Consider the following 24,915-nt stretch of genomic DNA (forward strand, 5'->3'; position numbering starts at 1 on the left):
TCTGATGATGATGATGAGGAGGAGGATGACGAGGAGATGCAACGTGAATTGAAACGAAGGAGGAGTGATGAACATGATGACGAAGATGATGACAATGGCAGAGCTTTAACGGTTCGTACAACCTTCACCATCAGCCACGTGAAAGTGATGAGCAACGTGAATTCAAACGGAGGAGCAATGATGATGATGATGGGTGCCATGGTGGCTAGGAGATGTTAAGGCGGCGTTGAAGGTGGTGGTGATGGTGGTGATGGTGGTGGTGATGGTGGCGGTGAAAACCACCAGGTCAGGAAACAAAACCCGTCACCACCCGACACAGCCAACTAGTAAGGGTTGTTACATGAACAGAACGTGCCAATTCGTCACTAGTACAGCACTAGTGTAGAGTAGTGTATAGTGTAGTGTATAGTGTAGTGTATAGTAGTGTAGTGTATAGTGTAGTGTAGTGTATATTGTAGTGTATAGTGTAATGTATAGTGTAGTGTATAGTGTAGTATATAGTCTAGTGTATAGTGTAGTGTATAGTGTAGTGTATAGTGTAGTGTATAGTAGTGTATACTGTAGTGTATAGTAGTGTATAGTGTAGTGTATAGTAGTGTGGTGTAGTGTATAGTAGTGTATAGTGTAGTGTAATGTATAGTGTAGTGTATAGTGTAGTGTATAGTAGTGTAGTATAGTGTGTAGAGTACTGTATAGTGTAGTGTATAGTAGTGTAGTGTATAGTGTAGTGTATAGTAGAGTAGTGTATAATGTAGTGTACAGTAGTGTATAGTAGTGTAGTGTATAGTGTAGTGTAATGTATAGTGTTGTGTATATTGTAGTGTATAGTGTAATGTATAGTGTAGTGTATAGTAGTGTAGTGTATAGTGTAGTGGGTAGTGTATAGTAGTGTAGTGTATAGTAGTGTAGTGTATAGTGTAGTGTATAGTAGTGTAGTGTATAATAGTGTAGTGTATAGTGTAGTGTATAGTAGTGTAGTGTGTAGTGTATAGTAGTGTAGTGTATAGTGTAGTGTGATGTAGTGTATAGTAGTGTAGTATACTAGTACATCACACCAGTATGTTGGAGAGCAAAGCCACAACATTCACAATCTGAGCGCGACGTTTCGCCAGTAATTACAACCAGCTTCATCAGGCGACAGCCAGATTTGTGGAGAAGTCTCTTGCTGTTTCGTTACTTATATAGAAGTGTAGATGTGGTGACCACGATTCTACGCTCTTGCGCAAAGTGGAGGGCGGGGAGATTACTGAGTCAACGTACATAGTGCGTGTGCATGATGCGAGCCCTTTGATGTTGTCCTTCCTGTTTATTGTGAGTATTAAAATAGCCGTACAAACGTTAATCCCTATTGAAGTGCGCTGCCCTTTATAAGGCAGCATATGTCTACACTACCGCTCTCTCTTACAAACAAGAGGCATCCATTTCTGAAGTTCCCCACACATCACACAATGGTGTGTGTTGTCGATAGTGAAACCAAACTCGTGACTAGCCCCACCAGGATTTCCCCTTCACGCTGTGTTCACAAAGGACAAACATCCCCCCCATCTCATGCCTCTTAACAAGCTGTTACTGAGTAGCGAGTTACAGCAGCACCAGGGACGGAATGGCCACCGCCCATACAAAGACACATACACAGAGATACATACAAATACACAGATACACACGGATACAGAGAGATACATACAGAGATGCACAGATACATACACACACAGATACACATACATACAGATACAGAGAGACACACAGATACATACAAATACAGAGATACACACGGATACAGAGAGGTACATACAGAGATGCACAGATACAGAGAGACGCACACGGAGATACATACACAAATACATATACACAAACAGAGATACAAACACATAAATACACACACAGATACACACACACACATACACACAGATGCACATACAAAAAATACAAAGATCTCTCATGTAAAGACTCCCAACAGACTGCAGGGGAAAGTGCTGTTAGTGAATTGCCGTGCCTATGAAGGCTACCACCACTTGTGGCACACACACACAGAGGGGTGAGTGGCCAGCACCACGCCCGTCCAGCCGCATAAAGTGTGCTGTGTACTTTCAAATCGAGATTGAAACTCGTTTCTTTAGAACTGCCGCTTGTTGTTGAGGTTGTAGTCTGTTGTCCTTTCCCCTCGCACCTCTGATTTTGGCGCGATTGGCAACGTACACCAACCCACCCATTCAGTCATTCACACACCCACCCATTCACCCACCCACCCATTCACTCACCGATTCATCCACCCATTCACCCACCCACCCATTCATTCACCCACCCATTCACTCATCCACCCATTCACTCATCCACCCATTCACCCACCCATTCACCCACTTATTCACCCACCCACTTATTCACCCACCCACCCATTCACCCACCCACCCACCCATTCACCCATTCATCCACCCATTCACCCACCCATTCACTCACCCATTCACCCACCCACTTACCCACCCATTCACCCACCCACCCACTCATTCACCCACCCACCCACTCATTCACTCACCCACCCACTCATTCACCCACTCATTCACTCACCCACCCACCCATTCACCCACCCACTCATTCACCCACCCACCCACTGACCCACACACCTCTGATTAGCCACCTATGTAACGTTCTCACCCCGTGACCCCTACCGGCCCATCTGTGAACAAAGAACTTTATAGCTCTTTGTATTCATCCACTTCGCAGTCGACACACTGATCCTGAAGATTCCGTCACTGCGTCCGTTCCCCCCCTTCCTCAGCAGGGGAGTGACTCGTCACGAGCCTCGGAACTCCACTCCACAGGGAGCGGGAGGAGGAGTGGACAGGAGACGATCGCACATGGTGAGTGAGCGTCAGTAGGTACGGTGTGGTGTATAGTAGTGTAGTGCATAGTAGTGTGTAGTGCATAGTAGTGTATAGTAGATTATGTATGTTGAACTTCTTTGGCACCGTACAGAGCCATCCGTGCTAATCGGAGGTGTACGGCTCAGTGAGTGTGCGGCTGGGTGAGTGTGAGAGGTGGCTGAGTGAGTGGGTGAGTAAGTGAGTGGGTGAGTAAGTGTGTGGGTGAGTGTGTGGGTGAGTGTGTGGGTGAGTGTGTGGGTGTGAGAGGTGGCTGAGTGGGTGGGTGGCTGAGTGAATGAGTGTGTGGGTGAGTGTCTGGGTGAGTTGAGTGGGTGAGGGGATAAATATTCTGAACTCTCTGACCCCACCCTGACTGGAACATCTATGAACCAAAAAACATGTTCATGGCTATCTGTGTTAGCAGATGGCCAGGCCACTGCTGCTGCTGCTGCAATCTCCACTCAACGCAGTGACAGGGACGGATGGCACGCACGCTCCGAGATTGTCACGGAACCAGCCAAGGATGGTGCTGATGGTGCTGATGGTGCTGATGGTGGTGATGGTGGTGATGATCTTAAAGCTGTAAGCCAGCTAGGAAGATGGGCCAGAGCCATTTTTGGGTAAGGATTATGGTGATGATGATAACAACAATGATGGTGGTGGTGATGGTGGTCATGGTCGTGGTGCTGGTGATGACGGTGCTGGTGATGGTGCTGATGATGATGGTGGATCCTCAGATGGCTCCTTCCTCACGTTTGGGGTGATGGCTTTGCAGATTGTGTAGTCAGAATATCCATTCTAGATTTGAAGCTTTCGTGACTGCAAGGATTCATATTCTTAGGTTTTTTCGGTAAAGTCACGTAGATAAAATGTTTTAATTAAAATTAATAAAAGTAAAATAAAATAAACAAAATAAAAATCACGGCGTTTCGGAGGCAACACAAACCTCCGTCTTCAGGTGGAACCGTCACAGCACGATAGCTGTATCACTTAAAATTAATAAAATAAAAATCACGACGTTTCGGAGGCAACACAAGCATCCGTCTTCAGGTGGAACCGTCACAGCACGAAAGCTGTATCACTTAAAATTAATAAAAATAAAATTAAAATCACGGCGTTTCGGAGGCAACACAAGCATCCGTCTTCAGGTGGAATCGTCACAGCACGATAGCTGTATCACTTAAAATTAATAAAATAAAAATCACGGCGTTTCGGAGGCAACACAAGCATCCGTCTTCAGGTGGAACCGTCACAGCACGATAGCTGTATCACTTAAAATTAATAAAAATAAAATAAAAATCAGGACGTTTCGGAGGCAACACAAGCACCCGTCTTCAGGTGGAACCGTCACAGCACGAAAGCTGTATCACTTAAAATTAATAAAATAAAAATCAGGACGTTTCGGAGGCAACACAAGCACCCGTCTTCAGGTGGAACCGTCACAGCACGAAAGCTGTATCACTTAAAATTAATAAATAAAAAAATCACGGCGTTTAGGAGGCAACACAAGCCATCCGTCTTCAGGTGGAACCGTCACAGCACGATAGCTGTATCAAGTGATACAGCAATCGTACTTTTATTAAAAAAAATTACCTACGTGACTTTACCGAAAAAACTTAAGAATCGGAATATCCATTTGCCTTGAGAGCTTGGTGTACGTGTTTGCTGTGCCTATCATCCGGGCATAACTGCTACTCGTTTGTATCTAGATTTGAAGCTTTCGTGACTGCAGGAATCCATACTCAATTTGGTTCTTTCGGTAAAGTCACGTAGGTAGATAAAATAAAACAAAATAAATCACGACGTTTCGGGCGCAACACAAGCGCACGTCATCAGGTAGTTTACTTTAGTCTATGGGTCTATCTGGGTCTCTGTGTCTCTGCATTTCTGTGGGTCTCTATGGGTCTGTATGTATCTTCATGATTCTCGGTCTCCCAACGATTATCTAGGTATCTCTGTGGGTCTCTATGTATCTCTCTGGGTCTGTATGTATCTCCATACCAACTCTATGTACAGTATCTCTACGTGTCTCTTAAGGGTCTCTAGGTACCTCTACGCGTTCAAAGTATTTGGTTACTGCTATGAATATCCACGTGATGATGATATCAGCCACTCGATTGAGCTGCTAACATTGAGTGTTGATGGCCAGGTGGCTGCTTCTGATAAAGACCTACACAGCCTTACACCTGGTACAAAAAACACATTCCTACTGCGGAGGGAGCTGGTAGGAACGTTGGGTTGCTCGGTCAATGGCCTGCAGGGTCAACGGCGGCGTGGTGTATTCCGCAAATATGGCCGACTGTGAGGGCGGGCACAAGCCGGCGTGAGTAGGTGAAACGTTGAGTTTTATAAGGGCACCACGGGGTGACCAGCCCCTCCCCCACCTAGCCCCACCCCTCCCACCCCCCACCCAGCCCCACCCTCCCCACCCAGCCCCTCCCCACCCTCCCCACCCAGCCCCTCCCCACCCTCCCCACCCAGCCCCTCCCCACCCTCCCCACCCAGCCCCTCCCCACCCTCCCCACCCAGCCCCTCCCCACCCTCCCCACCCAGCCCCTCCCCACCCTCCCCTCTCCACCCAGCCCCTCCCCACCCTCCCCTCTCCACCCAGCCCCTCCCCACCCTCCCCTCCCCACCCAGCCCCTCCCTCCCCACCCTCCCCTCTCCACCCAGCCCCTCCCCACCCTCCCCTCTCCACCCAGCCCCACCCCTCCCATTTTTTGATGCACGACGGACGGACACAATAATCCCCTGTGGGCTGGTGTAACCAGGAGGTTCCTACCAGTATAAAACAAAGTTTAGTTTTAGTAGTGGCTGATGTCATCGTGCGGACATAGCAGCAGCCAAATACTGTACGTGTGTGTGTAGTGTCTTGTTAATCACTCGGACTGACACGTTGTAACAAGTCGCCTGCTTACACTTTTTTCGATTTAAAGCTTTCGCAACTGCAGGGATTCATATTCTTGGTTCTTTCGGTAAAGTCATCACGTAGAAGGGAAATAATACAACAATACAATTCTCACGACGTTTCGATTGCAACACAAGCAATCATCATCAGGTGTGATCAGGTGTGATGCTGATGGCTTGTGTTGCAATCGAAACGTCGTGAGAATTTTATTGTTTACCGAAAGAACCAAGATTATGCTTACACTTTATTAACCCATTTCTGCACCAGTTGTAGGCACACCTATCGCTATCTAAACGGTCACTTTTCTTGCTAACCTGTTCCCCACTCTTATCTACGTTACACCTCACCTAACCTGCACATAGCAGCTCACCTATCAGCAGCTTCTCCACACAGAGGCTTTGCACACAGCAATTCTACATCTCCACCGCTGTCCCTGGAGCAGAGGTCGCAAGCGGGTTTTGATTCCTTACCCGTACCCGGCCGCACCAGGGTCGCAAACGGGTACCCGTACCCGGCCGGGTACGGGTAGCCAGGTATCGGGTAGGGTACGGGTATCGGGTACCCGATTGCGACCTCTGGGATGAAGCCATGTTGCAGGCGCGGGTGGGTTGATTCTAGGAACTTGAATTGTGAGAAGAGACAAGACGTTGGGAAATGAGTGACAAACGGTGACTCACCAGTGACTCACGGTCTACCCGTACCCGTACCCGGCCGGGTACGGGTAGCCGGGTATCGGGTAGGGTACGGGTATCGGGTACCCGGTTGCAACCTCTGCCCTGGAGCGGCCGCGGCGAGATGTCTTCACTCAGCGACTAATCCTGAGCTCGCGCACGCCCCAGCTTGCATCTACCCCGCTCATCCCGAGCCCTCAAGTGCTTCCTCTCAAGCTGCCGATAATCCGTCGCCAGTTGGCCCATCAATCAACCTCTTTGGCAGCAACCTCAGGTCGCATTCCATGTACCCACTCGACCTCGTTTGCACCCTGTTTCTCTCGTTAATTAGGTGGCGGTTTGCTCGCGCAACTCCATGTTGAATTTCGATTTAAAGCTTTCGTGACTGCAGGGATTCATCTTCTTGGTTCTTTCGGTAAAGTCGTCACGTAGAAGGGAAATAATAAAATAATAAAAATAAAACATAATAAAATAATTCTCACGACGTTTCGGCCACAACGCAAGCAGCCGTCCTCAGGTGAAGAACAGGTCTGTCGGAAAGACAGCGTCTTACATAGACAAAGCTCCCCCATGTAACATTCAGACGCTGTCTTTCCGACAGACCTGTTCTTCTGAACACCACCAAGCTTGGCAGCGTATATTTAAGTATATATTTAAGTATATACGCTGCCAAGCATGGTGGTGCTCATTCAGATGCTGTCTTTCCGACAGACCTGTTCTTCACCTGAGGACGGCTGCTTGCGTTGTGGCCGAAACGTCGTGAGAATTATTTTATTATGTTTTATTTTTATTATTTTATTATTTCCATTCTACGTGATGACTTTACCGAAAGAACCAAGAAGATGGACTCCATGTTGCACGCGCAACTCCATGTTGCATGCGTGTACCTGCTTAGCCCTCAAATGCTCTCGGTCGACTGTGTGTGCGCACCGCGTATTTTACCGCACTACACACATGTATAGGAGACTCAGAGAGAGACCCAGATCCCCATATAGAGACCCAGAGACCCATATAGATACATAGATACCCATATAGATAGACCTACAGACACACATAGAGACCCACAGATATACACAGAGACACACAGAGACCCACAGATATACACATAGACCCACAGATATACAGAGACACAGAGAGACCCACAGATATACACAGAGACACACAGAGACCCACAGATATACACAGAGACACACAGAGACCCACAGATATACACAGACACACACAGAGACCCACAGATATACACAGAGACACACAGACACACAGATATACAGAGACACAGAGAGACCCACAGATATACACAGAGACACACAGAGACACACAGAGACGCACAGATATACAGAGACACAGAGAGACCCACAGACCAAACTAAACTGAGCTAGGCAGCGCTACCAGTGGAAACAATCGTCATCATCACGACGATGTTGACGCTGCTGTTTCTAAGTTTGTGTCGGGTCTTTTCATGCTGCTGCTTGCTGCTAGCGCCTCCCGATCTGCATCAGACGCTGACTCCCAAACCTCCCGGCGTCTTCTCTTGCAGACTCCTCAAGCTGCCGCTGAAGCTGTTTGGATACTGAGGGGGGAAACGCGCAACCGGGGTGAGGGGGAGATCATCATCGGTGGAGTCGAGGAATTTACCGGAGCGTCCGTGTGTGCGTGTGTGTGAGTGTGCGTGGGTACGCGTGAGTGCGTGTGAGCGTGTGTGCATGTGAGTGTGTGTGAGTGTGTATGTGCTTGGGTGTGTGTGAGTGTGTATGCGTGAGTGCGTGAGTACATGCGGATGGATGCGTGCGGGTGCGTGCGTGGGGGCATGTGTGAGCGTGTGAGCATGTGAGTGCGTGTGAGTGTGTGCGTGTGTATGTGTGCGTGGGTGTGTACACGTGAGTGCGTGTGAGCATGTGAGTGTGTGGGCGTGCGGGTGTGTGGGTGTGTGCGTGCGTGTGTACGCGTGAGTGCGTGCGAACGTGCGGGCGTGCGTGAGCGTGTGCGTGCGGGCGTGCGGGAGCGTGGGTGTGTGAGCATCTGGACATGCGTGAGAATGGGTGCGGCTGTGTACATGCGGATGGGTGCGTGCTTGGTGCGTGCGTGGGGGCGGGCGTGTGTGCGTGTGTGCGTGTGTGGCTAAAGCACAGCAGTCATCTCATTCATCTCAGTCGACCCGTGGCACCTGCTGGGTCTGCCCCGTGACCTCCTGCCAGCGGGCGTTCGACACTTCACGTGGTAGCCTCAAGGTGCACATGGCCTGGCACAAGCGTCGTGGTGACGTCACCGCCACTTAGTGGCGAATGGCGGTTGTTGTTGATATGGTGTGCACGTGTGTGTGTATGTGTGGCGTGTATCTGTGTGGGGAGCGGTGGCGCTTCGGTTAGCGCTACGCTGCGCTACGAACCCCGCAGAGGCCCGAGGCTCGATTCCCGCTCATGGCCACAAACACCGGTGACAGCGATTATCTGAACCGGTACCTGGGGCCTCCCCTAGGTCGACTCGGCCTCAAATGAATACCCCGTGCCATGGCGTGTAGTAAACATCGCTAGCACTGGGGGAGAGACAAAGGCGGGCGGGCGTGGTGCTGGCCACCCACCCCCTCTGTGTGTGCCACAGTGCCGGTAGCCTTCATAGGCGCTGCTGCTGCTACTCGCCACTAACAGCACTTGCCCCAGCATTCTGTTCAGGCTACACGGGGGATCTTTGTCTTTGTTGGGGGCGGTTGCCATCTGCCGGTCATCTCAGTCGGTCAACCCATGGCACCTGCAGGGTCTGTCACGTGACCTCCTCCTGCACCGAGCCTCGCACAGCAGCAGTCAACCAATGGGCACCTGCAGGGTCTGTCACGTGACCTCCTCCTGCACCTAGCCTGGCACAGCAGCAGTCAACCAATGGGCACCTGCAGGGTCTGTCACGTGACCTCCTCCTGCACCTAGCCTGGCACAGCAGCAGTCAACCAATGGGCACCTGGAGGGTCTGTCACATGACCTCCTGCACCTAGCCTGGCACAGCAGTCAACCCATGGCACCTGCAGGGTCTGTCACATGACCTCCACCTGCACCTAGCCTGGCACAGCAGCAGTCAACCCATGCCACCTGCAGGATCTGTCCTGTGACCTCCACCTGCACCTAGCCTGGCACAGCAGCAGTCAACCCATGCCACCTGCAGGATCTGTCCCGTGACCTCCTCCTGCACCTAGCCTGGCACAGCAGCAGTCAACCAATGGGCACCTGGAGGGTCTGTCACGTGACCTCCTGTACCTAGCCTGGCACAGCAGTCAACCCATGGCACCCGCAGGGTCTGTCACGTGACCTCCTGCACCTAGCCTGGCACAGCAGCAGTCAACCCATGGGCACCTGCAGGGTCTGTCACGTGACCTCCTCCTGCACCTAGCCTGGCACAGCAGCAGTCAACCAATGGGCACCTGCAGGGTCTGTCACGTGACCTCCTCCTGCACCTAGCCTGGCACAGCAGCAGTCAACCAATGGGCACCTGCAGGGTCTGTCACGTGACCTCCTGCACCTAGCCTGGCACAGCAGCAGTCAACCCATGGCACCTGCAGGGTCTGTTCCGTGACCTCCTGCACCTAGCCTGGCACAGCAGCAGTCAACCAATGGGCACCTGGAGGGTCTGTCACGTGACCTCCACCTGCACCTAGCCTGGCACAGCTGCAGTCAACCCATGGCACCCGCAGGGTCTGTCACGTGACCTCCTGCACCTAGCCTGGCACAGCAGCAGTCAACCCATGGGCACCTGCAGGGTCTGTCACGTGACCTCCTCCTGCACCTAGCCTGGCACAGCAGCTGTCAACCAATGGGCACCTGCAGGGTCTGTCACGTGACCTCCTCCTGCACCTAGCCTGGCACAGCAGCAGTCAACCAATGGGCACCTGCAGGGTCTGTCATGTGACCTCCTCCTGCACCTAGCCTGGCACAGCAGCAGTCAACCCATGGCACCTGCAGGGTCTGTTCCGTGACCTCCTGCACTTAGCCTGGCACAGCAGCAGTCAACCAATGGGCACCTGGAGGGTCTGTCACGTGACCTCCACCTGCACCTAGCCTGGCACAGCTGCAGTCAACCCATGGCACCCGCAGGGTCTGTCACGTGACCTCCTGCACCTAGCCTGGCACAGCAGCAGTCAACCCATGGGCACCTGCAGGGTCTGTCACGTGACCTCCTCCTGCACCTAGCCTGGCACAGCAGCAGTCAACCAATGGGCACCTGCAGGGTCTGTCACGTGACCTCCTCCTGCACCTAGCCTGGCACAGCAGCAGTCAACCAATGGGCACCTGCAGGGTCTGTCACGTGACCTCCTCCTGCACCTAGCCTGGCACAGCAGCAGTCAACCCATGGCACCTGCAGGGTCTGTTCCGTGACCTGCACCTAGCCTGGCACAGCAGCAGTCAACCAATGGGCACCTGGAGGGTCTGTCACGTGACCTCCACCTGCACCTAGCCTGGCACAGCTGCAGTCAACCCATGGCACCTGCATCGTCTGTCCCCTGACCTGCCACTTCACGCGAGTGCTTCTAACGTGCACCTAGCCTGGCACAAGCGCCGTGGTGCCGTCACCGCCACCGAGTGTTGAACGGCGGCGGTTGTTGTTGAAGTTGTAGTTCGTTAGCGCGACGCTTTGTTGATGCGCCGATGTTTGAGTCACGTTCTGAACACCCCCGCCGTGCGTGACCCCCTTGAAATGTGCGATGCAAAAGAGCTTGATAGGTCTTCGGATTTCCTCTGCCTGCAGTCTCAATAAAGATTCTGATGCCTTCTGCTGCTGCTTGGTCTCTGTGGGGTCTGTCTGGTTCTATGTGGGTCTCTGTGTGGGTCTCTATGGGTATCTGTGGGTCTTTGGTTCTATTAGAGTTTATACTGGTAGGAACGAAGTGAACCAGCCTACAATAGATTATATCGTCCGTCCGTGTAGCAACATCGCCCCCTACTGCAAACACTTGGCAGGACCCTACAAAAACCTTTAGACTCAGTGACGCTTTCCTGGCTAAACAAGTGTAACATTCCCTTATAATTCCCTGAGATAGCTTTTATAATTAAAACATTTAAATTAAAAATTAACTCACAGCGGCCTAAAGCCTACAGCTAGGCCTAAAGCCTAGAACTAGGCCTCAAACTCTCCCTTCGTATCGTACCCCCGCATGTGTGAAAGGGAGTTAATGTTTAACAATGTTACATTCCCTGATGTTTTTTTTAAATAGAAACATTTACATTTAAAGCTTTTACATTAATAATTAAAACATTTAAATTAAAAATTAACTCACAGCGGCCTAAAGCCTACAGCTAGGCCTAAAGCCTAGAACTAGGCCTCAAACTCTCCCTTCGTATCGTACCCCCGCGTGTGTGAAGGGAGTTAATGTTTAACAATGTTACATTCCCTGATGTTTTTAAATAGAAACATTTACGTTTAAAGCTTTTACATTAATAATTCAAACATTTAAATTAAAAATTTACTCACAGCGGCCTAAAGCCTACAGCTAGGCCTAAAGCCTAGAACTAGGCCTCAAACTCTCTCTTCGTATCGTCCGATTAGGTGTAGCAACATCGCCCCCTACTGCAAACACTTGGCAGGACCCTACAAAAACCTTTACCCTCAGTGAGGCTTTCCTGGCTAAACAAGTGTAATAATACATTATGTTTATATTCTTTGGTTATTCGTTCCTACCAGCCCACCCCGCAGGGACCTGTTATGGGTATTTGTGTCTCTATTGGGTCTCTGTGGGTCTCTGGTTCTATAGGAGTTTATATGGGTCTTTGTGTCTCTATGGGGTCTGTCTGGTTCTATGTGGGTCTCTGTGAGTATCTGGTTCTATAGGAGTTTCTGTCGGTCTCTGGTTCTAAGTTAATCTCCGTGTCTGTGTGGGCCGCTGGTTCTATCTGTGTTTCTGGTTCTATACGGGTCTCTGGTTCTATATGGGTCTGGTTCTATTCGAGTCTCTGGTTCTATATGGGTCTCTGGTGCTATACGAGTCTCTGGGTCTCTGGTTCTATGAGCCTCTCATTCTAAACAGGTCTCTATGGAGGCTCTAAGTTCAGATGAATTTTGTTGCCCCAAAAAATTCCCAAGTGTCATAAAGGAAACTGACAATCGCACCTTTCATCCGCGCTCGGGCATCGTACAACGCTGATAGTGTGTGCAGCTGTGTGTGTCTTTGTGTGTAGCTGTGTGTGTGTATAGTGGGGAGCGGTAGTGGAGCGGTTAGCGCGCTGCACTACGAACCTGGCGACCCGGGTTCGATTCCCGCTCACGGCCAACACCGGTGACGATTATCTGAACCGGTCCTGGGCCTCAAATGAGTACCTGGTGCGGTGTGTAAACATCGCCACTGGGGAGAGAAAGGCGGCTGGGCGTGGTGCTGGCCACCCACTCACTCGTGTGCCTTGCTGGTGCTGCTACATGCTAACAGCACTTGCCCCAGCCGTCTGTTAAAGGCTATAGGGGGGATCTTTGTCTATATGTGTGTGCTTTATATACACCCGCACAGATAACGCTTTTAGGGCACGCTGACTTTTGCCCACCACCTCCCTAAAGATAAGGTTTCTTTAAGGGCACCTCCGTTTTGCCCGGTTGGCTACGTACGGTGCGAAAGAGATGCGACGTACATACACCGCACTAACCTATCAAAGTAATTCTATAGGTCGCTGATGATACTCCAGATCAGCGTGCATGGAGACAATCCAGAGACTGGGAAAGTGACTGCTGTAAAGCACGGGCTGAGGAAAATCCTGAACAGTGTGCGTGGAATTTTTCGATTTAAAGCTTTCGTGACTGCAGGGATTCATCTTCTTGGTTCTTTCGGTAAAGTCACGTAGAATGGAAATAATAAAATAATACAAATAAACCAATTAAATAATTGTCACGACGTTTCAGCCACAACACAAGCAGCCATCAGGTGAAAACCATGACCTGATTTTCACCTGAGGACGGCTGCTTGCGTTGTGGCCGAAACGTCGTGAGAATTATTTTATTATGTTTTAATTTTATTATTTTATTACTTCCCTTCTACGTGACTTTACCGAAAGAACCAAGAAGATGAAGCCAGAGACTGGCAAAGTCACTGCTGTAGAAGCACGGGCTGAGGAAAATCCTGAACAGCGTGTGTGGAGACAAGCCAGAGACTGCACTGGTCCATGCAGCAGCACGGGCTGAGGAACCACAACATAAAAAAAATTAACCCGTAAAAACAAAGTTTTTCACTATAAATCCTTTATATGCGTGGCGGCTAGAGTCCTCTCGTCCTCTGGCTTGAGATGGCTGCCACCTATGGGTCAGATGATTGCCTGCCACCATTAAGCAATTGGTAATTAAATATAATTTATTTTTTCCTAAAAAGTGTAAAGTTACGGAAAAAATTTTCACGAAAATAAATTGTCGCGCACAACGAGTCTGTGTGCAAAATGTCAGCTCGATTGGATCACGGGAAGTGGGTTAAAAAACGACCGAAAGCTTTGCACGGTCCTAAGCGCGCAAGCAAGCAAGTGAACTTAATATAAAGGATTTGAAAAAACGGTGCCTTAGAGGCAAGTCCGTCACTCAGCTGCAGCAAAGAAGAAACAACCCGGACTGGAACAGCAGCTTTAGCTTACCAACGGAGATCGGATTATTATTAAATTACACTGGTCAACACACTTTTTCTGGCACAAGGTATTCCAACGGTGTTAAGGTAATTTTGGGGTGCCGATTCCAAATCTGGCATCAGTTTTTGTCTATCACGTCAGGTTTTTGAGATATCAAATATTGCATTTTCAATAAAAACTGCGGAAGAAAAATATTAAATAAATGTGGATATCTACATAAAATGATATTATAAACACACCATCCTAAAAATACAGCACCATATTTTAACACTAAAGCAGTCACTGACTCGCAACAACTTGCAATCATAAGTGACAGAGTTAATTTAGGGTAAAATCTATGAAAATGGGGGTATGTCGATAGCATAAAAATGATATGTGATAGAGCAAATCTGAGATCAGATTTGGAATCGGCACCCTGAAATTAGTCTAAAAGAGCTGCAAAAGTCCAGGCCAGAATTTTTTTTGTTGACCACTGAAATCCTTGGTATCTGCTCATACCCTGACCAACATCAGGAAGGATCGATGTTTTTACCCCCGGGTAAAAGCCGGGTACTTCTTGCTAGTACATTACTATACTACTATACACCACTATACACTACACCAATATATGCTACTATACACTACACTGTACATTACACTACTATATACCACACCACTATACTACTATACACTGTATACTACACTATATGCTACTATACACTACACTGTACATTACACTACTATATACCACACCACTATACACTACTATACACTATACTGCTATACACTGTATACTACACTATACAATGCACTACACCATTATACACTACACTACTACACACCACCATTATACACTACCGTACACTACACTATATACTCTGCAGTTCTACAGAAATGAGTTGTCAATCCGGATGATTTAAAAGTGCATCACACCCAGTGAGACTGAGGGAGCGGCTTGTGTGTTTTAGATGTTCTCTGGCCTACGAGAGACATTTGAAAGTGCCCAGCCCAGGTAACATTCACCCCTTTGCTGTGCAGTTGGACAATGGACAGGGGAGTTTTTTTCACATTCCTTACCGTAGTTCTGTCACTTCAGAAGCTATTGACCATGTCAATAATCCTGTGTGTGTCACTGTGTGTAGGTGGTGTATGGTATGTCACTGTGTGAGTGTATGTGTCACTGTGTGTGTGGGTGGTGTGTGGGTGGTGTGTGTCACTGTGTGATGTGTGTGGTATGTATGGTGTGTCACTGTGTGTAGCATGTGTGTGTGGTAGTGTGGTGTGCGTCACTGTGTGTGGGTGGTGTATGGTATGTCACTGTGTGTGTCACTCACTGTGTGATGTGTATGGTGTGTCACTGTGTGGCAAGTGTGTGTGGTAGTCTGGTGTGTGGGTGGTGGTGTGTGTGGTAGTGTGGTGTGTGTGTGAACCCCAGCTGTAAGGGCAGGAAGTTCCCAGAGCGATAAAATGTCATTGCCAGCATCAAAGCGCCTTCCAGTTAGTGCAGGTTTGCTACGTACAGTACTGTGCATAGAAGTCCATCATACACTCACTCACACACTCTCACCCACACCTCTGATGAGCGTGGTTGGCTATGTACGGTGCCAAAGAAGTTCATATACATGGTGTTTAAAAAGATGGACCCGATTTCAAAGCAGTACTGCTTTGAAATCGGTTACATCTTTTTGAAACACCCTGTACACTATACACACTCTACACTCTATACACACTATACACACTCTACACTCTATACACACTACACACACACTATACACTCCACACACTCTATACCAGGGGTCGGCAACCTGCGGCTCCGGAGCCGCATGCGGCTCTTTTGAACCTTGACCGCGGCTCCGGGGCGGATGCTAGCGAGGGGAGGAGGCGCACTGTGACACCTGCTCTGGCGTTGCCGCTGCTGACAGGTCGCCGCTCCGCTCCACACTGCCCGCCCGGTGACAGGCAATAACGTTGCCGTTGCTTTGTCACATGTTTGGAAGAAGTAAAAACCTTCCTGGGCAGCAAAGAGCTCACCTTTGCTGAGCTGGAACAGCCAGAGTGGCTGGAAAAATTACATTTTATGGTAGACATGACAGCACATCTAAACACGCTAAATACAACCCTTCAGGGGAAAGGAGGCACAGCCCTGCACATGCTGGAGGAGGTTTTGGCATTCGAGCGCAAGTTGACAGTGTTTGTCAAAGATTTACAGAGAGGTACACTGTCTCACTTTCCCTCTTTGAGAGAGTTCAAACAAAGTCATGATACGATAAATTTGGAATATTTCAAGTCTGCAATCACCACAATGCAAAGTTCGTTTGGGAAACGATTCTGTGAGTTCAGAGAGGAAAAAACGACATTATCCTTCCCTGTCACTCCCCTGGCGATCGATCCATCCCTATTGAATATGACTGCATTTGCAGGTGTAAGTCAACCTGATCTTGAGATGGAACTGGCCGATATAGCCGACAAAGATATATGGGTGTCCAAGTTCAAATGCTTGACCGCTACTCTTGAGGATGTTGCCCGTCAGAAGGCCATTCTGGCTCAGAATCATAAATGGAGTGATATTGAAAACCTTCCCAAACAGGACAAACTTGTATTCGAAACATGGAATGCCATCCCCAACACTTATATAAACATGAAAAAGTATGCATTTGGAGTCCTGTCGATCTTCGGCTCCACATATGTATGTGAGCAGGTCTTCTCCAACATGAACTATATTAAAAACAAACATCGATCACGCCTCACAGATGACAGCTTGCAAGCCTGTGTGAAAATGAAGGTGACGTCTTACAGCCCTGATGTGCAGACACTGTGCACTGAGGTTCAGGAGCAAAAATCCCATTAACCAGGTAATTTAGCTATTAATTTGCAAAAATATATTTTACATTGTTAAGTGAAAAAGTCCTTTTTTTATTCAGATTGACAGCTGACTGCACGATCCTGTATATAGCAATAAGGTAAGAAACAATATATGCAGTGTTATATTTGTTTTAATAGTTGCAATGGTTTTGCGGCTCCCAGTTTATTTTTTCCTTCGGAAACGGGTCCAAGTGGCTCTTTATGTCTTAAAGGTTGCAGACCCCTGCTCTATACACACTACACACACTACACACTCTATACACTCCACACACTACACACACTACACACACTATACACACTATACACTACACACTCACTATACACTCCACACACTATACACACTCACTATACACTCCACACACTATACACACACACTATACACTCCACACTCACTATACACTACACACACTATACACACTACACACACTACACACACTATACACACTATACACTACACACTCACTATACACTCCACACACTATACACTACACACATTATACATTCCACACACTATACACACTCCACACATTATACATTCCACACACTATACACACTCCACACATTATACACTCCACACACTCTATACACTCTACACACACTACAGACTCTATACACTCTACACACGTAACGTTCTGACCCCGTGCCCCTACCGAACATCTGTGAACAAAGAGCTTCATAGATAATTTAATTCCTCCTGCAACAGACTGCACGAACTTTGATTAGCGGTGTTAGTGTAGCTGGTTAGCGCTACGCTGCACTGCGAACCCGACAGAGACCCAAGTTCGATTCCCGCGAACGGCCACCACCACCACCACCAGTGATTGCGATTATTTGAACAAGTTCATATACATGGTGTTTAAAAAGATGGACCCGATTTCAAAGCAGTACTGCTACACTATACACACTCTATACACTATACACTCTATACACACACTATACACACTACACACACACTACACATTCCACACTCACTATACACTCCACACTCTATACACACTACACACACTATACACACTATACACTCCACACACTATACACTCCACACACTCTATACACACTACACACACACACTATACACTCCACACTCTATACACACTACAAACACTACACACTCTATACACTCCACACACTATACACTCTACACACTACACAATCTACACACTACACACTACAGACTCTATACACTCTACATACGTAACGTTCTGACCCCGTGCCCCTACCGAACATCTGTGAACAAAGAGCTAGGTCGACTCAGCCTCAAATGAGTACCTGGGTGTGGTGTGGCCAACACCACGCCCGGGTATCTTTGTCTCCCCAGTGGCGATGTTTACTACACACTGCACGAGGTACTAATTTGAGGCTCAGTCGACCTAGGGGAGGCCCAGGACCGGTTCAGATAATTGTCGCTGGTGTTGGCTGTGAGCGGGAATCAAACCACGACACTACACAGACACACAGGCGCACACACAAAGACACATGGAGACACACGCACGGGGAGAGAGAGAGATGCAGACTCCACATATACAGCAGGCACCGTCAGGGTCACGGGATCGAACCCACGACCTCCTGCGTACCAGGCGAGGGGACAAAACATCTCGCAGGGTCCGGGATCGAACCCACGAACCTCCTGCATACCGGGCGATGTAGCCAACATCCTGTCAAATCTAGCCTAGAGCCTGGCCAGGCGTACGAGATCCGATTGGGTTCAGACGCATTTCCGAATAAATGTGACTTCAAACGCCGCTGAGAATGCAGCCAGGAACGTCGAGAATGTGGTTCAAAGTCAACCTCAAAAATCCTAAAAATAAAGAAAGACATCATCGCCATCATCATTGTCACCTTCATGAGCTGCTGACTATCAGGCTCAGGCATTCGCACCTCCGGTTAGCGCGGCTGGTTACGTACGGTGCTAAACTATTTCAACATTCACACAAGTACATGCATTTGAATAGCATTCAAGGTATGAAACAATAAAAAATACCCTTTTTGGCAATAAAACAGGCGTTAAGATATTCTTGGTTCTTTCGGTAAAGTCACGTAGAAGGAAAATAAAAAAATATTTGTATTATTTTATTATTTCCCTTCTACGTGACTTTACCGAAAGAACCAAGAATATGAATCCCTGCAGTCACGAAAGCTTTAAATCAAAATTTAAGCGTTAAGATGTTCAAACATCAAACAGAAACATTTGCAAGGAATCATGTCTGCATACACCACACGTACTTGTGGTGAACATGCAAACACAAACACGCTCTGATAATATATGGCATTGTCTTTGAAACTGATTGCCTACACCAACGACAGCCTTCCTGAGGGCCTAGTCTCACCAGTGTCAGACTGGAGGACGCCAAAAGGCGAACAGGTATTTAGAGCATTTCTCTGGGAACGATTCAAAGATTCAATCGCTGCGATTGTGATCCGGTTGTTTGGCGCGCCCTTCGTTCCGTGGACTTCCCGTGCCACTTGCGAGCAAATGGACGCCGTGGTATCTGAGATGTTATCCCCTGCCTGGTATGCAGGAGGTCGTGGGTTCAATCCCGTGACCCGGCAAGATGTTATATCTCTCGCCTGGTATGCAGGAGGTCGTGGGTTCAATCCTGTGACCCGGCAAGATTTTATCTCCCTCGTAGATATGCAGGAGGTCCTGACGATGCCTGCTGCTGTATATTCGGAGTTTGCATGTCTCTCTTCCCGTGGTGGTCGCGTGGAAAGTCAGAATCTGAATCTGAATCAGTATTCATATACTGCGGGAGGAATCTGCTGAGCTATGAATATCCTTGTTCACAGATGGCTCAGTAGATGGCACAGAGTCGGATCGTTATGAGAACAAACACAACACACACAACACACGATAGGAGTGCAAAGTATAGGAGAGGTAAATAAAGCACGCAAAATAAATATACAAACAAAACCCAAACTATTTTTACCAGGTGTAATGCCCCACTGAGTTGCTGAATCGAAATCTGTTTTCAGAAGCGGTACCTGGCCATCAGATGTAATGATAGCAGCTCCAACCAAGTGGCTGATATCATCATCATCACGTGGACATTCATAACAGCATCCAAATAAGCTAAACGCATAGAGACCCATTGACACTCCTAAAGACTCAAAGAGACCCATAGACTAAACGAAACTTGTTTTTATCTAACAACGTGTCAGGCCCGACAGAGCTACTGTTATTGTGTAGCTCTTTCTCAGAAGCAACCCGGCCATCACACAATGATAGCAGCTGAATCAAGTGGACTTGTCCTCTTGGTTCTTTCGGTAAAGTCACGTAGAATGGAAATAATAAAGTAATAAAAATAAAACATAATAAAATAATTCTCACGACGTTTCGGCCACAACGCAAGCAGCCGTCCTCAGGTGAAAACCATGACCTGATTTTCACCTGAGGACGGCTGCTTGCGTTGTGGCCGAAACGTCTTTTATTATTTCCATTCTACGTGATGACTTTACCGAAAGAACCAAGAAGATGAATCCCTGCAGTCACGAAAGCTTTAAATCAAGTGGACTTGGTTGGAGGAGGATTTTTACGAGGATTTCTCCACAACTCTGTGGCTGTTGAATTTCGATTGAAAGCTGTTCGTGACTGCAGGGATTCATCTTCTTGGTTCTTTCGGTAAAGTCGTCACGTAGAAGGACGGATGCTTGCGTTGTGGCCGAAACGTCGTGAGAATCGTATTTTATTATGTTTTATTTTTATTGTTTTATTATTTCCCTTCTACGTATTTTATAATAAAATTGTATTTTATTACGTGAAATTTGTATTACTTTATTATTTACCTTCTATGTATTTAATAATAAAAATGTATTTTATTATGTTTTATTTTTATAATTTTATTTTTTCCGTTCTACGTATTTTATAATAAAATTGTATTTTATTATGTTACATTTTTATTATTTTATTACTTCCCTTCTACGTATTTTATAATAAAATTGTATTTTATTATGTTTTATTTTATTATTTTATTATTTCCCTTCTACGTGACTTTACCGAAAGAACCAAGAAGATCTGTGGCTGTTGCCTGATGTTGCTGCTTGTAATGTCCTGGCGAAACGTCACGGATACTCGAATTGTAAATGTCGTAGTGGGTTTACTCTCCAACACACAACAGTGGACTACACAATATACTAAAATTGAAAACATTTTCATGGGTTTACTCCAACACGCAACCGGCTAATGCAGAACTAGTAACGAATTGGAAAGTTTCGTCTACGTGACAAACCCCTTACTCGTTCGCTGTGGCGGGCTTAACGACACATTTAGATTCTAGATTTGAAGCTTTCGTGACTGCAAGGATTCATATTATTAGGTTTTTTCGGTAAAGTCACGTAGGTAAAAAAGTTAAAATTAATTATTTTACTTTTATTAATTTTAATGTTTTACCTACGTGACTTTACCGAAAACACCTAAGAAGACACATTTAGATTTGCTCGATCTAACCGACAAAAACCTCTTGTGGATAATATTGGTCACGAAGGCCGACGTGAACATTCAACATTTGCACGAACTGTGCGATTGATTGACCACCGAGGGCCGGTTTGGCGGTTGAGTTTTGTGTTGTTATTGAGCCATCCGTGGCAAGATTGGGCAAAGCTTAAGCTGAAGCAACTTTTCACTCGTGGATTAGCGCGCACGCACGCGGTTGCTTACGCAGAGGTTGTGAAAGAAGTTCTACGTATGTACGTGATTGATGGTGGTGGTGATGGTGGTGATGGTTGAATGAGGAGGCTTATCGCTCGGAGGTTCAGAGAGCCGTGTGGCACTGCAAGGATGGGTGGTGGGCACGGGTTGCTGAGGAGATGGAATTTACCTTAGTAGCCCGCGATCACAAAGCACTCCTTAATTCCATCAAAGAAGAAACTTGCAGTGCCACACCTATTACAATTCTTAGGGTAAATAAAGGTGATCTGTTCTCCTAACCCCAGGACCAGTTTTTCTAAGTCTTGGGGGTGGGGAAATCCCTCAGCCCAAAAAACATCTTGGTGCAAAGTGGGGATGACCCTGATGAGGCTGCGGTGCCTCAAATATTGGAAGAAGAAGTCACCCCCTGTGAATGGCTGGCTGAGGTGCCATCTGTTGAGGAAGAACTGAAGGCGATCCAGAGTCTGAGACCAGGAAAGACACCGGGCAGATGATCTCCCAAGCGAAATGCTGAGGGAGGGTGGCGTTTGTGCACAGACTGTCCTACATGACATCATAACAACTGTCTGGACCAAAAAATGGGTTTCGCAGGAATGAAAGGATGCCCTGGTGGTCCCCCCCCCCTCTCTTTAAGAAGGGAGACCCCACACAGACTGTAACAACTACAGGGGCATATCAAATATTCTATTCTCATATTTTGGTACTGGCAAAGGAGTTCCCATAATGTGGGATGGCTCCCTATTTGTTCAGACACGCACAGACATGCCCCTTGTCGCTATGAACCTGCCAGCTATAAATTATAAACTTGTTTTTTTTCTTGGTTCTTTCGGTAAAGTCACGTAGAAGGGAAATAATAAAATAATAAAAATAAAACATAAGAAAATAATTCTCACGACGTTTCGGCCACAACGCAACCAGCTGTCCTCAGGTGAAGAACAGGTCTGTCGGAAAGACAGCGTCTGATTGAACACCACCAGGCTTGGCAGCGTATATTTAAGTTGGGTTGGAGGGGGAAGAGCGCCTTGACAAAGGAATTTGCATATCAAGAGGAATTTAGCATATTTATGGGAAATGCAGATATGGGATTAGTCACTACTTGTGTTCTTCACCTGAGGACGGCTGCTTGCGTTGTGGCCGCAACGTCGTGAGAATTGTATTATTATGTTTTATTTTTATTATTTTATTATTTTCCTTCTACGTGACTTTACCGAAAGAACCAAGAAGATGAATCCCTGCAGTCACGAAAGCTTTAAATCGAACTATAAACTTGTTTTCATTGTTTCCAGGTATAAGGCTCCACTGAGCTGCTAAGCAGCTCTTTGTTTTCAGAAGCATGCCAGGCCACAACAAATTATATTATCATCATCATCATCGTGAAGAAATTCATACCAGCGGCCAAATACTATGAACGCATGGAGATACATAGAGACACAAATACACAGACCCATATAGATATGTAGAGACCTCTACTAAAACGAAACTATCTTTTATTTTACCAGATAAGACCCCACTGAGCTATGTAGCTCTTTATCAGAAGTGACCTGGCCACCATCACGTAGTGATAGCAGTTCAACCACGTGGCTGATATCATCATCATCATCATCACGTGGCAATGTATTGAAGTCAAATACTCTAAACGCATGACGTTGATTGTAAATCTGGAGGGGAAAAACCGGAGGACCCGGAGAAAAATCCACGCAGTGACCACCACGGGGATAGAGAGACGCAGACTCCAGATATGCAGCTGCAGGCATTGTCAGGGTCTGGATTGGAACCCACGACCTCCTGCGTACCAGGCGAGGGAGTTAACATCTACTCTTAGGTTTTTTCCGTAAAGTCGCTTCGGTAAAAAAGAAAATTCAAATTAATAAAAGTAATAATAGGGGGGGAAATTATTTATTATTTTATTATATTATATTATTTTATTTCTATTATTAATTTATTTTTTTACCTACATGACTTTACCGAAAAAACCTAAGAGTATGATTCCTTGCAGTCACGAAAGCTTCAAATCTAGAATGAATAAGACATGTTTATGTATTCGTTAAACTTGTACAAGTAACCAACCATACCAGGCTAGGGAGTTAACATCTCACAGCCACCATGGTGATGGACAGTCAAAGATTCTAGATTTGAAGCTTTCGTGACTGCAAGGATTCATATTCTTAGGTTTTTTCGGTAAAGTCACGTAATTTTAATTTTTTTACCTACCTGGTGACTTTACCGACAAAACCTAAGAATATGACAGTCAAGGATGTTAACGTGTTGCGACAAGACAAAGAGGTAGAGGAAGTAAAGAGATGGAGGCAGTTTCACTTTTTCTCATTCCCCGTTTCCCTTTTCCATCCATTGTGGTGCCACGGTTGCTACGAGACGTTAACCCCCTAGGCTGGTATGCAGGAGGGCGTGGGTTCGATACCGTGACCCTGACTGTGCCTGCTGCTGCTGCTGTATATTTGTAGTAAATGTCTTTCTCTCCCCGTGGTGGTCCCTGGGTGGATTTTTCTCAGGGTCCTCCGGTTAAGTCACGTAGAAGAGAAGTAATAAAATAATTAAAATAAAACATAAAAAATGTAATATCTATTATTATATTATTTTATTATGTTTTCTTTTATAATTTTATTATTTCCCTTCTACGTGATGACTTTACCGAAAGAACCAAGAAGCAGAGGTGGGACAAAGTCATTGTTATGCAAGTCCAAGTCGAGCCGCAAGTCATCAAATTCATGACTCGAGTCTGACTCGAGTCCAAGTCACATGACTCGAGTCCACACCTCATAGGTGGGACAAAGTCATTGTTATGCAAGTCCAAGTCGAGTCGCAAGTCATCAAATTCATGACTCGAGTCTGACTCGAGTCCAAGTCACATGACTCGAGTCCACATCTCATAGGTGGGACAAAGTCATTGTTATGCAAGTCCAAGTCGAGTCGCAAGTCATCAAATTCATGACTCGAGTCTGACTCGAGTCCAAGTCACATGACTCGAGTCCACATCTCATAGGTGGGACAAAGTCATTGTTATGCAAGTCCAAGTCGAGTCGCAAGTCATCAAATTCATGACTCGAGTCTGACTCGAGTCCAAGTCACATGACTCGAGTCCACATCTCATAGGTGGGACAAAGTCATTGTTATGCAAGTCCAAGTCGAGTCGCAAGTCATCAAATTCATGACTCGAGTCTGACTCGAGTCCAAGTCACATGACTCGAGTCCACATCTCATAGGTGGGACAAAGTCATTGTTATGCAAGTCCAAGTCGAGTCGCAAGTCATCAAATTCATGACTCGAGTCTGACTCGAGTCCAAGTCACATGACTCGAGTCCACATCTCATAGGTGGGACAAAGTCATTGTTATGCAAGTCCAAGTCGAGTCGCAAGTCATCAAATTCATGACTCGAGTCTGACTCGAGTCCAAGTCACATGA

At 47.0% G+C, this 24,915-nt stretch overlaps 1 protein-coding gene and 1 long non-coding RNA gene across 3 annotated transcripts in view; one reads left to right on the plus strand and one right to left on the minus strand.

Annotated features, from left to right (window-relative positions):
- The window catches only part of LOC144953827 (tumor necrosis factor receptor superfamily member 6-like), an 80,956-nt gene that overhangs the window by 29,211 nt on the left and 26,830 nt on the right, over positions 1 to 24,915 (minus strand). The gene's annotated exons all lie outside the window — the stretch shown is intronic.
- LOC144953822 (uncharacterized) lies at positions 3 to 8,299 on the plus strand. The gene is made up of 4 exons (XR_013640909.1): positions 3 to 111; positions 2,777 to 2,855; positions 3,283 to 3,478; positions 7,975 to 8,299. It is a non-coding gene; the product is annotated as an uncharacterized LOC144953822 (long non-coding RNA).

Source organism: Lampetra fluviatilis (assembly GCF_964198595.1).
Source record: "Lampetra fluviatilis chromosome 45 unlocalized genomic scaffold, kcLamFluv1.1 SUPER_45_unloc_2, whole genome shotgun sequence".
In the NCBI taxonomy this organism is placed as follows: Eukaryota; Metazoa; Chordata; class Hyperoartia; order Petromyzontiformes; family Petromyzontidae; genus Lampetra; species Lampetra fluviatilis.